The sequence below is a fragment of the Mixophyes fleayi genome, chromosome 3, assembly GCF_038048845.1.
Source record: "Mixophyes fleayi isolate aMixFle1 chromosome 3, aMixFle1.hap1, whole genome shotgun sequence".
NCBI lineage: Eukaryota > Metazoa > Chordata > Amphibia > Anura > Limnodynastidae > Mixophyes > Mixophyes fleayi.
This window is the reverse complement of record NC_134404.1, coordinates 247951423-247966584: the sequence shown is the minus strand read 5'-3', so window position 1 is coordinate 247966584 and position 15162 is coordinate 247951423.

Sequence of the window (15162 nt, the reverse complement as noted above, 5' to 3'; positions counted from 1 at the left end):
AGAGGGAGGGTTCAGGAGGAATGAGTCTGAAAGTACAGGTGGAGGATAGGATAATGCCCACTCCACCGCCTGGGCGGTCTCCAGGTCTGGCGGAGTGGGTGAAGGAGAGGCCGCCATAGGAGAGAGCGGCAGGGGAGGCAGTGTCGGAATCGGTGAGCCAGGTTTCGGTAATGGCAAGAAGGTTAAGAGAGTTAGATAAGAAGAGGTCATGGATAGAGGGGAGTTTGTTGCGGACGGATCTAGCATTCCAGAGGGCACAGGAGAAAGGGAGGGAGGGGAGAGGGGAGATGGGGATAAGGTTGGCAAGGTTAGCGGTGCGCGGTGGAGTGCGTTGACAGGAGCGTGAAGTTGGGCGAGGTGAGAGTATGGGTATGGCAAGTGAACAGGGAGGCATGGTGGGGTGGGGGAGGAGTGGAAGAAGTAGAGGGGACTGAAGAATCGTCTGAAGCAGAGGGGCGGGAGAGGAGGACAGGGGGAGTCAGAAGGTAGACAAGAGGAATTGAGATAAGTGAGTTAAATAAAGTAATAGCCAACAATGACAATGGACAGGGGGAGTCAGAAGGTAGACAAGAGGAAATGAGATAAGTGAGTTAAATAAAGTAATAGCCAACAATGACAATGATGGTGGGGAGAGGTGTGGCCTACGTTCACTTTTTGTGCAGTCCCAAAAAATAGGAACTGCAAACTATATTACTACGTTCACTTTTTGTGCAGTCCAAAAAAATAGGAACTGCAATCTATATTACTACGTTCACTGTTTCAGCAGTCCAAAAAATAGGAACTGCAATCTATATTACTGCGTTCACTGTTTCTGCAGTCCCAAAGTGTGTGTGGTTTAGGGGTACGCTCTCTTGTGCTGCATATAATGGAGTACAAAAATTTGGAGGATAAAGTAGGGAAAGATCAAGACCCACTTCCTCCTAATGCTGAAGCTGCTGCCACTAGTCATGACATAGACGATGAAATGCCATCAACGTCGTCTGCCAAGGGCGATGCCCAATCTCCTAGTAGAGGGCATGTAAAATCCAAAAAGCCAAAGTTCACTACAATTAGTAAAAAAAGAAAATTCAAATCATCAGAGGAGAAACGTAAACTTGCCAATATGCCATTTACGACACGGAGTGGCAAGGAACGGCTTAGGTCCTGGCCCATGTTCATGACTAGTGGTTCAGCTTCACCCAAGGATCTAAGCCCTCCTCCTCCCCACCCCTCTAAAAAATTTAAGAGACTTAAGCTGTCATCAACAACACAGCAAACAACTCTGCCTTCTAAAGAGATGGCATCACAAATCCCAAAGGCGAGACCAAGGGTGTTGGTGGTTGCAAAGCCTGACCTTCCCATCACTGTACGGGAAGAGGTGGCTCCTTCCACCATTTGCAGCACACCCTCTGCATATGCTGGAGGATCACCCACAGTCCAGTTACAGATTTGGCTAATGAAGGTGTGAATGTTGTACATCGGGAGGAAGATATTGATGTAGCTGGCGCTGAGGAGGAACTTGACGAGGAGGATGCTGATGTGGTTATCATAAATGAGCCACCAGGGGGGGAAACAGTTGTTGTCCATGGGATGAAAAAGACCATGGTGATGCCTGGTCAGAAGACCAAAAAACCCACCTCTTCTGTATGGAGTTATTTTTATCCCAATCCGGACAACAAATGTATGGCCATATGTAGCTTATGAAAAGCTCAAATAAGCAGGGGTAAGGATCTTGGCCACCTAGGGACATCCTCCCTTATACAACACCTGAAGAACCTTCATAATTCAGTGTTTAGTTCAGGACCTGTGGCTAGGACCGTCAGCAGTCCAGGGACACCTAAATCCCTTGGTCCTGTTGGATACACACCACCAACACCCTCCTCGTCAACTTCCTCCACGATCTCCATCAGATTTAGTCCTGCAGGCTATGTCACCAGCCAGACTGAGTCCTCTTCAATCCGGGATTCATCCGAGGAATCCTGCAGCGGTACTACTACTGCCGCTGCTGCTGTTGCTGCTGGTAGTCGGTCATCTTCCCAGAGGGAAAGTCGTAAGAACGCTACATCTTTCACTAAACAGTTGACCGTTCAACAGTCGTTTGCCATGACCACAAAGTACGACAGTAGTCACCCTATTGCATAGCGGATAACTGCGGCTGTAACAGCTATGTTGGTGTTAGAAGTGCATCCGGTGTCCGCCATCAGTGGAGTGGGATTTAGACGGTTGATGGAGGTATTGTGTCCCCGGTACCAAATCCCGTCGAGATTCCACTTCACTAGGTAGGCGATACCCGGGATGTACAGAGAAGTACATCCTCAGTGTCCTCAGTGCTCTGAAAAATGCGGTTGTACCCACTGTCCACCTAACCATCGACATGTGGACAAGTGGTTCAGGGCAAACGAAGGACTACATGATTGTGACAGCCCACTGGGTAGATGCATCGCCTTCCGCAGCAACAGCAGCAGCTGCATCAGTAGCAGCATCTCCACAACGGCTGCTGGTTCCAAGGCAGGCAACTTTGTGTATCACCGGTTTTAATAATAGGGACAACGCTGACAACCTCTTAGAGAAACTGAGGGAAATAATCTCTCAGTGGCTTACCCCACTTAGACTCTCCTGGGGATTTGTGGTGTCAGACAACGCCAGTAACATTGTGCGGGCATTACATATGGCCAATTACCAGCACGTCCCATGTTTTGCCCACACCGTTAATTTGGTGGTGCAGCATTACCTGAAGAGTGACAGGGATGAGCAGGAGATGCTTGCGGGGGCCCGCAAAATTTCTGGACACTTTCGTCATTCTGCCAGTACCTACCGCAGACTCGTGCAACATCAAAAAAGGCTGAACCTGCCCTGCCATCACCTCAAACAAGAGGTTGTGACGTGCTGGAACTCCACCCTCTATATGCTGCAGAGGATGGAAGAGCAGCAAAAGGCCATTCAAGCCTACACAGCCACCTACGACATAGGAAAATGAATGGGGATGCGCCTTAGTCAAGCGCATTGGAGACTGATTTCCTTGTTGTGCAAGGTTCTCCAGCGGTTTGAACTTGCCACATGAGAAGTCAGTTCCGACACTGCCAGCTTGAGTCAGGTGATTCCCCTGATCAGGCTGTTGCAGAAGCAGCTGGAGAAAGTGAGGGAGGAGCTGTTAAAGCATTGTGATTCCACCAAGCATGTAGCTCTTGTGGATGAAGCCCTTCGTATGCTTTGCCAGGATCCGAGGGTGGTCACTCTTTTAAAGTCAGAGGAATACATTCTGGCCACTGTGCTGGATCCTCGGTTTAAAGCGTATGTTGTGTCTCTGTTTCCGGCGGACACAAGTCTACAGAGGTGCAAAGACCTGCTGGTCAGGAGATTGTCCTCTGAAGAGGACTGTGACATGCCAACAGCTCCACCCTCCATTTACTTCAACACCTGTGGCTGCGAGGAAAAAGCTCAGTTTTCCTAAAAGACCCGCTGGCGGGGATGCTGAGAACATCTGGTCCGGACTGAAGGACCTGCCAACCATTGCAGACATGTCTACTGTCGCTGCATTGGATGCTGTCACAATTGAAAAAATGGTGGAGGATTACTTTGCTGACACCATCCAAGTAGACATGTCAGACAGTCCATATTGTTACTGGCAGGAAAAAAAGGCAGTTTGGAAGCTCCTGTACAAACTGGCTCTATTTTACCTGAGTTGTCCCCCCTCCAGTGTGTACTCGGAACGAGTTTTTAGTGCAGCAGGGAACCTGGTCAGTGAGCGGCGAAGGAGGTTGCTTCCTCACAACGTTGAAAAAATGATGTTTATAAAAATGAATAACCAATTCCTCAATGAAGTACAGCACTGCCCTCCAGATAGTACAGAGGGACCTGTGGTTGTGGAGTCCAGCGGGGACAAATTGATAATGTGTGAGGAGGAGGAAGTACACACTGTAGGGGAGAGGAATCAGAGGTTGAGGATGAGGACGACATCTTTCCTCAGTAGAGCCTGTTTAGTTTGTACAGGGAGAGATGAATTGTTTTTTTGGTGTGGGGGCCCAAACAAACCAATCATTTCAGCCAAAGTTGTTTGGTAGGCCCTGTCGCTGAAATGATTGGTTTGTTAAAGTGTGCATGTCCTATTTCAACAACATAAGGGTGGGTGGGAGGGCCCAAGGACAATTCCATCTTGCAACTCTTTTTTTGGCATTATGTGACCATTCAACAGTCGTTTGCCATGTTCAAAAAGTAAAACAAAATGTCAACAAATTCAAAAAATTAAACCAAAAGTAAAATGCCCTGTCATAATTTAAAACAAGAGGTATTAACGTGCTAGAACTATTGTAGTGTTTATATATTATTAAACAACGTTGACTGTTGCTGCAAAATTTTTAAATAATATTGTGGGGAACACTACACTATGCAGTCCATAAACTTTTTGGGTGGAATTCAGACCCGTGGAGGGTTTTATAATTATATTGTGGCCCCGGTAAAAAATTGTGTACCGGGGCCACCCCACTACGCAGTCAAGAAACTTTTTTTTTGGAATTCAGACCCGTGGAGCGTTTTTTAATTATATTGTAGGGATCACTCCTCTACGCAGTCCAGGTACAATTTTTGGTGTAATTAAGAGCAGTTGATGGTTTTCCTATTATATTGTGGTGACCACTCCTCTACGCAGTCCAGGTACAATTTTTGGTGTAATTAAGAGCAGTTGATTGTTTTCTTATTATATTGTAGGGACCACTCCTCTATGCAGTCCAGATACAATGTTTGGTGTAATTAAGACCAGTTGATGCTGGTTTTCTTATTATATTGTGGGGACCACTCCTCTACGCAGTCCAGGTACAATTTTTGGTGGGATTCAGACCATTTGAGGGTTTTTAAATTATATTGTGGTGACCACTCCTCTACGCAGTCCAGAAGGATACCTCGTTGCAACGTTTTGGACTAATAACAATATTGTGAGGTGTTCAGAATACACTGTAAATTAGTGGAAATGATTGTTATTGAATGTTATTGAGGTTAATAATAGCGTAGGAGTGAAAATAAGCCCAAAAACTTGATTTTTGAGCTTTTTATGCTTTTTAAAAAAAAAATCCGAATCCAAAACCTTAAATCGGAACCAAAACCTTTCGGCAGGTGTTTTGCGAAACAAATCCGAACCCAAAACCTCAAGCAAATCCGAATCCAAAACACAAAACACGAGACACCATAAGTCGGCGGTGCACATCCCTAGTTTGTGGCCTTTCTGTATTTGTGTATGGCATTTGTGTGTGTGTGTGTGTGGCCTTTGTGTGTGTGTTTGGCCTGTGCGTGTGGTCTGTGCATGTGGTCTGTATGTATGGCATTTGTGTGTGTGTAAGCCCTGTTTGGCCTGTGTTTGTGTGCTTTGTGTGTGTGATCTGTTTGTGTGTGGCCTGTGTGTGTGGCCTTTGTGTGTGTGTGTTTGGCATGTGTGTGTGGCATGTGCATGTGGTCTGTGTGTGTGTGGCCATTATGTGTGCGTGTCTGTGTGTTTGGCCTTTGTATGTATGTGTGTGTGTGGCTTGTGTGTTTGTGTTTTGCCATTGTTTGTGTGTGTGTTTCCTGTGTGTGTGTGTGTGTGTGTGCCGTGTGTGTGTGTGTGTCTGTGAGTGTGTGGCTTTTATGTGTGTGTGCCCTGTTTGGCCTGTGTTTGTGTGCTTTGTGTGTGTGTGTGTGTGTGGCCTTTTTGTGTGTGGCCTTTGTGTGTGTTTGTGTGGCCTGTGTTTGTGTGTGTGTGGCCTTTGTGTGTGTGTGCCCTGTGTTTGTGTGTGTGTGCCCTGTTTGGCCTGTGTGTGTGGCCTGTTTGTGTTTGGCCTGTGTGTTTGGCCTTTGTGTGTGTGTGTATGCGTATGCGTATGCGTGTGTGGCCTCTGTGTATGGCCATGGGTGAGTGTTTGTTTGTATCCTTTGTGTGTGTATGACCTGATTGTGTGGCCATTGTGTGTGTGTGTGGCCATGGTGTGTGTGTGTGTGTGTGTGGCCATTGTGTGTGTGTGTGGCCATTGTGTGTGTGTGTGTGTGTGTGTGACTTTGTGTGTGTGTGGCCATTGTTTGTGTGTGTGTCCTGTGTGTGTGCCCTGTGTTTGTGTATGTGTGTTGCCTTTGGGTGTGTGTGCCCTGTTTGGCCAGTGTGTGTGGCATTTGTGTCTGTGACCTGTTTGTGTGTGGCCTATCTGTGTGTGTGAGTGTGGCCTTTGTGTGTGTGTGTGTGTGTGTGTGTGTGTGTGTGTGTGGCCTCTGTGTGTGTATGTGTGTGTAGCCTGTGTGTCTGTGGCTTTTCTGTGTTTGTGTGTGGACTTTGTGTGTGTGCTCTGTTTGGCCTGTGTGTGTGGCCTTTGTGTGTGTGTGTGTGTGTGTGTGTGTGTGTGACCTTTGTGTGTGTGTGTAGCCTGTGTGTTTGTGGCCTTTCTGTGTTTGTGTGCGTAGCCTTTGTGTGTGTGTGTATGAGGTGTGTGGGGCCTTTGTGTGCGTTTGTGTGTGTGTCTGTGTGTGGCCTTTGGATGTGTGTGAGTGTGTGTGAGGCCTTTGGGTGTGTGTGTAGCATCTGTTTACATGTATGACCACGGGTGTGTGTATTTGGCCTTTGTGTGTGTATGACCTGTGTGTTCGTGGCATTTCTGTGTCTGCGGCCATTGTGCCTGTGTGTGTGTGTCCTTTGTCTGTGTGTGAGATCATTGTGTGTGTGGCCTTTGGGTGTGTGTGTGTGTGTGTGTGTGGCCTGTGTGTGTGTGTGTGTGGCCTGTGTGTGTGTGTGTGTGTGTGTGGCCTTTGGGTGTGTGTGTGGCCTTTGGGCGTGTGTGAGGCCTTTGGGCGTGTGTGAGGCCTTTGGGTGTGTGGTCTTTTGGTGTGTATGTGTGTGGCCTTTGGGTGTGTGTGTGTGTTGACTTTGGGTGTTGACTTTGGGTGTGTGTGTGTGGCCCTTTGATGTGTGTATCTGGCTTTTTGGTGTGTTTGTGTGCCCTTTGGGTGGGTGTGTGTTTGTGTGTGGCCTTTGGGTGTGTATGTGTGTCTGGTATTTGTGTGTGTGTGGCCTTTGGGTGTGTGGGTATTAAGCAGCCCAACCTGGATACATATAATCATACCTTTCTTAAACCTTAAATTACTGTACATAACTTAACAACTAAAATAACGACACAGAGACTTATGTATGTTGGCAAAAATTAGGTTGGTTTATTAATACTCTGTAAATTGGTGGCGGAGAAAGTGCACTGCGGGACAGCAAACGACTGATACTAAGAACCAAGTGTGGTACCGGCCTTAACATCCATTTAACAAACTGGGTCTAAACCCTAACTGCTTGGCCGGCGCTAAATCTGGCGGCAGGTGACCACCCCCCTTCTTGCTTATCAACCGTCAAGGATTTCTCCCACAAAAAAGATCCAGAGTTACATTACATCGCAAGGGGCAGTGCCTGAGGCCAATCAGCGATAGCACTGTATTCATCAGCCGCTGTCTGCAGTGCCCTTCCTACTCTGTGACGCAGAAAAAAGAGCATGGTTAAAACACATATACAACCTACCAAACCTTATTTTTAGGGCGGGTGGGTGGGATCTCGTGTCGATGACTGTACACTCCCACTTTCCTGGTGATATATATAAGGTGTCCCAGCCCTCCCACAACCCTTCTTATTGGTCGGTCTGGCCCTGAGGTATATTAACCCATCAGGTAAGTGTAAAGTTAATGATGAGCACACAGGCCTGCTGCTTAAGTGCTTTCATCTTCAGGGACTCTCTTGTCATTGTGTGTGGTATTTGGGTGTGTATCTGTGTGTGGCCTTTAGGGGGGTGGCCCTTGGGGGTGTGTGTGGCCTTTGTGTATGTGTGTGTGGCCTGTTTGTGTGTGTGTGGCTTTTTGGTGTGTGTGTGACTTTTGGGTGTGTGTGGCATTTGGGTGTGTGTGTGTGTATTTGGATCTGTGTGTGTGGCCTTTGGGGGGTGGCCTTTGGGGGTGTGTGTGGCCTTTGTGTATGTGTGTGTGGCCTGTTTGTGTGTGTGTTGCTTTTTGCTGTGTGTGTGTCCGTGTGGCCTTTGGGTGTGTGTGGCATTTGTGTGTGTGTGTGTGTGTGTGTGTGTGTGTATTTGGATCTGTTCGTGTGGCCTTTGTGTGTGTGTGGCCTATGGGTGTGTGTGTGCGTGTGGCCTCTGGGTGTGTGTCTGGCCTTTAGGTGTGTGGGTGTGTTTGTGTGGCCTTTGGGTGTGCGTGTGTCTGTGGCCTTTGTGTGTGGGTGGCCTCTGTGTGTGTGTGTGTGTGTGTGTGTGTGTGTGGCCTGTGTGTGTCTATGTGTGTGTTTGGCCTGTGTGTGTGTGTGTTTGTGTATGGTCTTCGTGTGTCTCCCCAAAAAATACTGGTAGGTTAATTGGCTGCTAACAAATTGACCCTAGTCTGTGTCTGTCTGTCTGTGTGTGTTAGGGAATTTAGACTGTAAGCCCCAATAGGGCAGGGACTGATGTGAGTGAGTTCTCTGTACAGTGCTGCGGAACTAGTGGCGCTATATAAATAAATGATGATGATGACGTGTGTTTATGTGGCCCGTGTCTGTGTGTGTACCTGTGTGCCCTGTGCCCGTGTCCCTGCCTCCTTGTGTCTGTGTGTCCGTGGCCTTTGGGTGTGTATGGCCCTTGGCAGGGGTGTTTGTGTGACCTTTGTGTGTGTGTCCTTTGGTTTTGTGTGAGTGTAGCCTGTGTGTGTGGCCTTTGTATGTGTGGCTTTTCTGTGTTTGTGTGTGGACTTTGTGTGTGTGTGTGTGGCCTTTGGGTGTGTGTTTGTGTGTGGCCTTTGGGGGGGTGTGGCCTTTGGGGGGGTGTGGCCATTGAGTGTGTCTGTGTGTTTGGCCTTTGTGTGTATGTGTGTGTGTTTGTGTGCACTGTGTGTGTGTTCCCTGTGTGTGTGTGTGTGTGTGTGTGTGTATATGGCCTTTGGGTGTGTGTGAGTGTGTAGCCTTTGTATGTGTGGCCTTACTGTGTGTGTGGCCTGTGCGTGTGGTCTGTGTGTGTGTGTGTGTCTGTGTGGCCTTTGTGTGTGTGTGTGGCCGTTGTGTGTGTGTGTGTGTGGTCTTAGTGTGTGTGTGTGTGTGTGTGTGTGTGTGTGGCCATTGTGTGTGTGTGGCCTTTCTGTGTTTGTGTGTGGCCTTTCTGTGATTGTGTGTGGACTTTGTCTGTGTGCGTGGCTTTTGTGTGTGTGGGGCCTGTGCGTGTGGCCAGTGCATGTGGTCTGCGTGTATGGCATTTGTTGGTGTGTGTGGCCTTTTTATGTGTGTATGACATAGTTATGGCCTACATGTGTGGCCTTTGTGTGTGTGTGTGGCCTTTGTGTCTGTGGCCTTTGTGTGTGTGGCCTTTGTGTGTGTGTATGACGTGTGTGGCCTTTGTGTGTGTGTGTGTGTGTGTGTGTGTGTGTGTGTGTATGGCCTTTGTGTGTGTGACCATTGTGTGTGTGTGTGGACTTTGGGTGTGTGTATGTGTGTGGCCTTTGGGTGTGAGGGTGTGTGTGTGACCTGTGTGTGTGTGTGTTTGTCCTTTGGGGGTGTGTGTGGCCTCTGTGTGTGTGTGTGTGTGTGTGTGTGTGTGTGTGTGTGGCTTGTCTGTGTGTGTGTGGCTTGTCTGCATAGCCAGATTAAGGGGGGGGCACAGGGGGCACATGCCCCGGCCCCCCTCTCTCCGAGGGCCCCCCGCCGCCGCGCGCATAACTTCTACTGTTTTTTTTTTTACTTTTTTTTCTTTTAATGGTGGCGGTGGCGGTGGCGGTGGCGGTGGCGGCGGCGGGAGGGGGGGTTCGGGGCTCCCTTCGTTGGTGGGGGGAGCCGGGTAGTAAAAAAAAAAAAAAAAAAAGATACACACCTCACCGCGGCGCTGGCGTCCCTCCTCCTCCCTCCTCTCTGCACTGTTGATACTGAATGACAGGCGTGACGTCATCAAGTCACGCCTGTCATTCAGTGAGGAGCAGCGCGGAGAGGACCAGGAAAGAAAAAAGAAGACAGAAGAGAGAAGAATGAAGCTAACAGAAAGGTAAGTAAAAAAAAAAAGGGAATAACGCAGAAAGGCACTATGGAGGAAAAAGGAAAGAAGAGAGGCACAGTATGGAGGAAAAAGGAAAGAAGAGAGGCACAGTATGGAGGTAAAAGGAAAGAAGAGAGTTACAGTATGGAGGTAAAAGGGGGAGAAGAGAGGCACAGTATGGAGGTAAAAGGGGGAGAAGAGAGGCACAGTATGGAGGTAAAAGGGGGAGAAGAGAGGCACAGTATGGAGGTAAAAGGGGGAGAAGAGAGGAACAGTATGGAGGTAAAAGGGGGAGAAGAAAGGCACAGTATGGAGGAAAAAGGAAAGAGAGGCACAGTATGGAGGTAAAAGGAAAGAAGAGAAGCACAGTATGGAGGTAAAAGGGGGAGAAGAGAGGCACAGTATGGAGGTAAAAGGGGGAGAAGAGAGGCACAGTATGGAGGAAAAAGGAAAGAGAGGCACAGTATGGAGGTAAAAGGGGGAGAAGAGAGGCACAGTATGGAGGTAAAAGGGGGAGAAGAGAGGCACAGTATGGAGGTAAAAGGGGGAGAAGAGAGGCACAGTATGGAGGAAAAAGGGGGAGAAGAGAGGCACAGTATGGAGGAAAAAGGGGGAGGGGAGAGGCACAGTATGGAGGTAAAAGGGGGAGAAGAGAGGCACAGTATGGAGGAAAAAGGGGGAGAAGAGAGGCACAGTATGGAGGAAAAAGGGGGGGATAGGCACAGTATGGAGGTAAAAGGGGGAGAAGAGAGGCACAGTATGGAGGTAAAAGGAAAGAAGAGAGGCACAGTATGGAGGAAAAAGGGGGAGAAGAGAGGCACAGTATGGAGGAAAAAGGGGGAAAAGAGAGGCACAGTATGGAGGAAAAAGGGGGGGAGAGGCACAGTATGGAGGTAAAAGGGGGAGAAGAGAGGCACAGTATGGAGGAAAAAGGAAAGAAGAGAGGCACAGTATGGAGGTAAAAGGAAAGAAGAGAGGCACAGTATGGAGGTAAAGGGGGAGAAGAGAGGCACAGTATGGAGGTAAAAGGGGGGAGGCACAGTATGGAGGTAAAAGGGGGAGAAGAGAGGCACAGTATGGAGGTAAAAGGGGAGGAGAGGCACAGTATGGAGGTAAAAGGGGGGAGAAGAGAGGCACAGTATGGAGGAAAAAGGAAAGAAGAGAGGCACAGTATGGAGGTAAAAGGAAAGAAGAGAGGCACAGTATGGATGTAAAAGGGGGAGAAGAGAGGCACAGTATGGAGGAAAAAGGGTGAGAAGAGAGGCACAGTATGGAGGAAAAAGGAAAGAAGAGAGGCACAGTATGGAGGTAAAAGGGGGAGAAGAGAGGCACAGTATGGAGGTAAAAGTGGAGAAGAGAGGCACAGTATGGAGGTAAAAGGGGGAGAAGAGAGGCACAGTATGGAGGTAAAGGGGGAGAAGAGAGGCACAGTATGGAGGTAAAGGGGGAGAAGAGAGGCACAGTATGGAGGAAAAAAGGAAAGAAGAGAGGCACATTATGGAGGTAAAAGGGGAAGAAGAGAGGCACAGTATGGAGGTAAAAGGGGGAGAAGAGAGGCACAGTATGGAGGAAAAAGGAAAGAAGAGAGGCACAGTATGGAGGTAAAAGGGGGAGAAGAGAGGCACAGTATGGAGGAAAAAGGAAAGAAGAGAGGCACAGTATGGAGGTAAAAGGGGGAGAAGAGAGGCACACTATGAAGGAAAAAGGGGGAGAGGAGAGGCACACTATGGGGGGAAAAGGGGGAGAGGAGAGGCACACTATGGTGGGAAAAAGGGGGAGAAGAGAGGCACAGTAAGGAAAAAGGGGGAGAGGCACAGCATGAGAAAAAAAGGGGGAGAAAGGCACAGTATAAGAAAAAAGGGTGAGAGACACAGCATGAGGAAAAGGGGGGGGGAGAGACACAATAGTGGGGACAATTAATTTAAGATGGGGTGGTTTGGGGAGAATGAGGTCCCTTTATTAAATGTGCCTATGAATTATTTAATGGCAGTGACGGTTGCGGGAAATAGGTATATTTCTGAAATGTAAATACTATTAATTTATTGCTGGGGCTGTTTGTAGGGAGGGAAATAGGTTTATTTATTAAATGTGAATACTATTATTTTAATGCTGGGGCTGGAGGAAGGCCTAATTATTAATCATGGGTGGTACTGATTTAACGCCGGGGTTGGCTGTAATTTTCTAAATGTACCCATTTTTTTTTCTCCAAATAGGGCCTCTAACATTCCAGGATCCAGACAAGCCGCAACTAAAGAAACCTGCAGCACAGGTGGTGAAAGTGAGAAGAACAGGTAGGAGAGAGCAGCAAAGTCTGTGAAATGTTGTGATTCTAGTGGGACAATCCCAATTTTTGGTGACCGTTCAATGGTGTACACAACAATGCAGTTTTTTTTGTCTGTAGGAGGGTGGCCTGGCCATGCCCAGTGATGCATTATCAGTGGTATTTTAATTTGCGGTATCATTGCTAGTTTTAGTGTACATTATCAATGGTATTTTTAATGTGTGATATCATTGCTAGTTTTAATGTGTGGTGTCAATACCCATTTTAATGTGGTGTTTTGATGATTGTTTTAATGTACAGTATTTTAGTTTGTGGAAGCAATGATATTTCTTATGCAGACAACCTAAGCGAGCCCTCTGGGAGAGCTGTAATTGTCATACTGTGGGCTGTAGGTGATGTAATGCAGGATGTGTCACTATGCCCTTAATTTTAGATCTTAGGGGCCCCCCTGTCTTAAGTGCCCCGGGCCCCCCGAAGCCTTAATCCAGCTCTGCTTGTCTGTGTGTGTGTGGCCTTTGTGTGTGTGTGTGTGTGTGTGTGTGTGTGTGTGGCTTGTGTTTGTGTGTGGCCTGTGTGTGTGTGTGGCATGTGTGTGTTCCCTGTTTGGCCTGTGTGTGTGGCCTTTGTGTATTTGTGTATGGACTTTGTGTGTGTGAGTGGCCTTTGTGTGTGTGTGTGTGGCCTGTGCATGTGGTCTGTGTGTGTGGCCTTTGTGTGCATGTGGCCTTTGTGTGTGTGTGGTCTGTGTGTATGGTATTTGTGTGTGTGTGGCCTTTGGGTGTATGTGTGTGGCCTTTGGGGGTGTGTGTGCATTTGTGTGTGTGGCCAGTGTGTGTGTGTGTGTCTGTGTGTTTGGCCTTTGTATGTATGTGTGTGTGGGCTTTGTGTGGCTTGTGTGTGTGTGTTTTGCCATTGTTTGTCTGTGTGTGTCATGTGTGTGTGTTGGCATGTGTGTGTGCCCTGTGTGTGTGGTCTTTGTGTGTGTGTGGCCTTTGTGCGTTTGTGTGGCCTTTGTGTTTGTGGCCTTTCTGTATTTGTGTATGGACTTTGTGTGTGTGTGTGGGGCCTTTGTGTGTGTGTGGCCTGTGCATGTGGTCTGTGTGTATGGCATTTGTGTGTGCGTGTGTGTGTGTGTGTGTGGCATTTGTGTGTGTGTGGCCTGAGCGTGTGGTCTGTGTGTGTGTGTGGCCATTGTGTGTGTGTCTGTGTGTTTGGCCTTTGTATGTATGTGTGTGTTGCCTTTTGTGTGTGGCTTGTGTGTGTGTTTTGCCATTGTTTGTGTGTGTGTTTCCTGTGTGTGTGTGTGTATGGCATGTGTGTGTGCCCTGTGTGTGTGTCTGTGAGTGTGTGGCTTTTGTGTGTGTGTGCCCTGTTTGGCCTGTGTTTGTGTGCTTTGTGTGTGTGACCTGTTTGTGTGTGGCCTGTGTGTGCGGCCTATGTGTGTGTGAGTGTGGCCTTTGTGTGTGTGTGTGTGTGGCCTCTGTGTGTGTGTGTGGCCTTTTGGTGTGTGGCCTTTGTGTGTGTTTGTGTGTCCTGTGCGAGTGGTCTGTGTGTAGTACAAGAGAGTCCCCTTTTAGACGAACGAAATTAAATAGTGACAGTGTTGCATTCGTGTTTGCACTTACCTGAAAGAGTTAACGTGGAGTGTGGGTCTGGCCAGTGATGCTGTGGGTAGGTCCTTGTGGCTTTGTAGGTGATGCAATTTCCTGGGTGAGTCACTCGGCTGGCAAAATCCTGAGAGAGAAGACATCTTGAAAGATAAGGATAAGTTTATACTTTATCTTTCCTTTGTCTTTAATTTTCTTTTTCTTTTTTTTATATAGTTCATTTACCGTTGTTTCTCTCATTTCTTCTCATATATCCTTTTCTTGGTCCTTTTCCCCTTCAATTTTTTTTTTATATATATCTCCCCTTTTCTTTATATTTTTTTCCTCGTTTCCCCCCCCCCTTCCCTCCCTGCCTTTTGTGTTATTTTGTGCCCAGTTCTGTCCCTATAATGCCCCGTCCTAGAAGGACCGTTGTGAGGCCTGCACGCCTCCGCTCCCCCTCTCTAGGCGACGGCCGTCACCATATTGGAGAGGAGGGCACGGTCTCGGGCTACAGTGGGGCTCCCGGCGGGTGACATGGCCAGTACCTCCCGCCGGCGACAGTCTGCATTGGTGGCCAGTAATCCCCCATCCTGCTCGGGGACCCGAGGCAGGCGGGGGTCCGTTATGCGCGGTGCGGCGGTTCAGAATGAACCGCCAAGCAGCGCGCGCATGCGCAGATCCCGACCTCCGGCGAGGGAGCCCATTCCCGTCGCCAGAGCCGGGTTGGCGGGCGGGGAGGGGGGGGGCGCAGTAGTGCTGCGGGGGTTGTGCATTTAGGCAACAGGGCGGGAGGCAGTGAGAGTGGTGGGGGGCAATCACCCCCCCCACCGCAGCAGCATGAGGGCCTTATCCACACCAGTGGAGCCATTAGTCCACCAGGGGGAGCAAGTGAGATTAGGTTTTGCAGCACAGGGGTGGTATTGCCATTAACCCCCCCTGTGCTGGCAGCTAGGGAACAGGGCAGGGAAGTTTTTTGTCAGGCCCCTCACCAATTGTATTTCCCTCCTAGCCCATTTTTGACTGGCAGGGTTAGAGGGTCTGCATGGGGGGCTCAGTTTCAGTCCCAGTCCAGGCCTGTACGCAGCTCACTATAATTGTCCCCTTCGGGTCGGGAGGAGGCATCCAGAGAGCGCAGAGCCTTTTTTGCCCGTAATAGGGAGGAGGACATGGGGGCTTGGAAGCAGGGCCCTTTTGGTACACAGAGGGGGTGGGAAGCCCGGGGCCATCCAGGTCGGATTTTAGAAGTCGCGGGCCAGGCGGGCGCTCAGCCGGCACGGTCGGCTAGTGGGTTGCTCCGTCACCAGTTAGCCCCTCCGGAGGGTAGGCA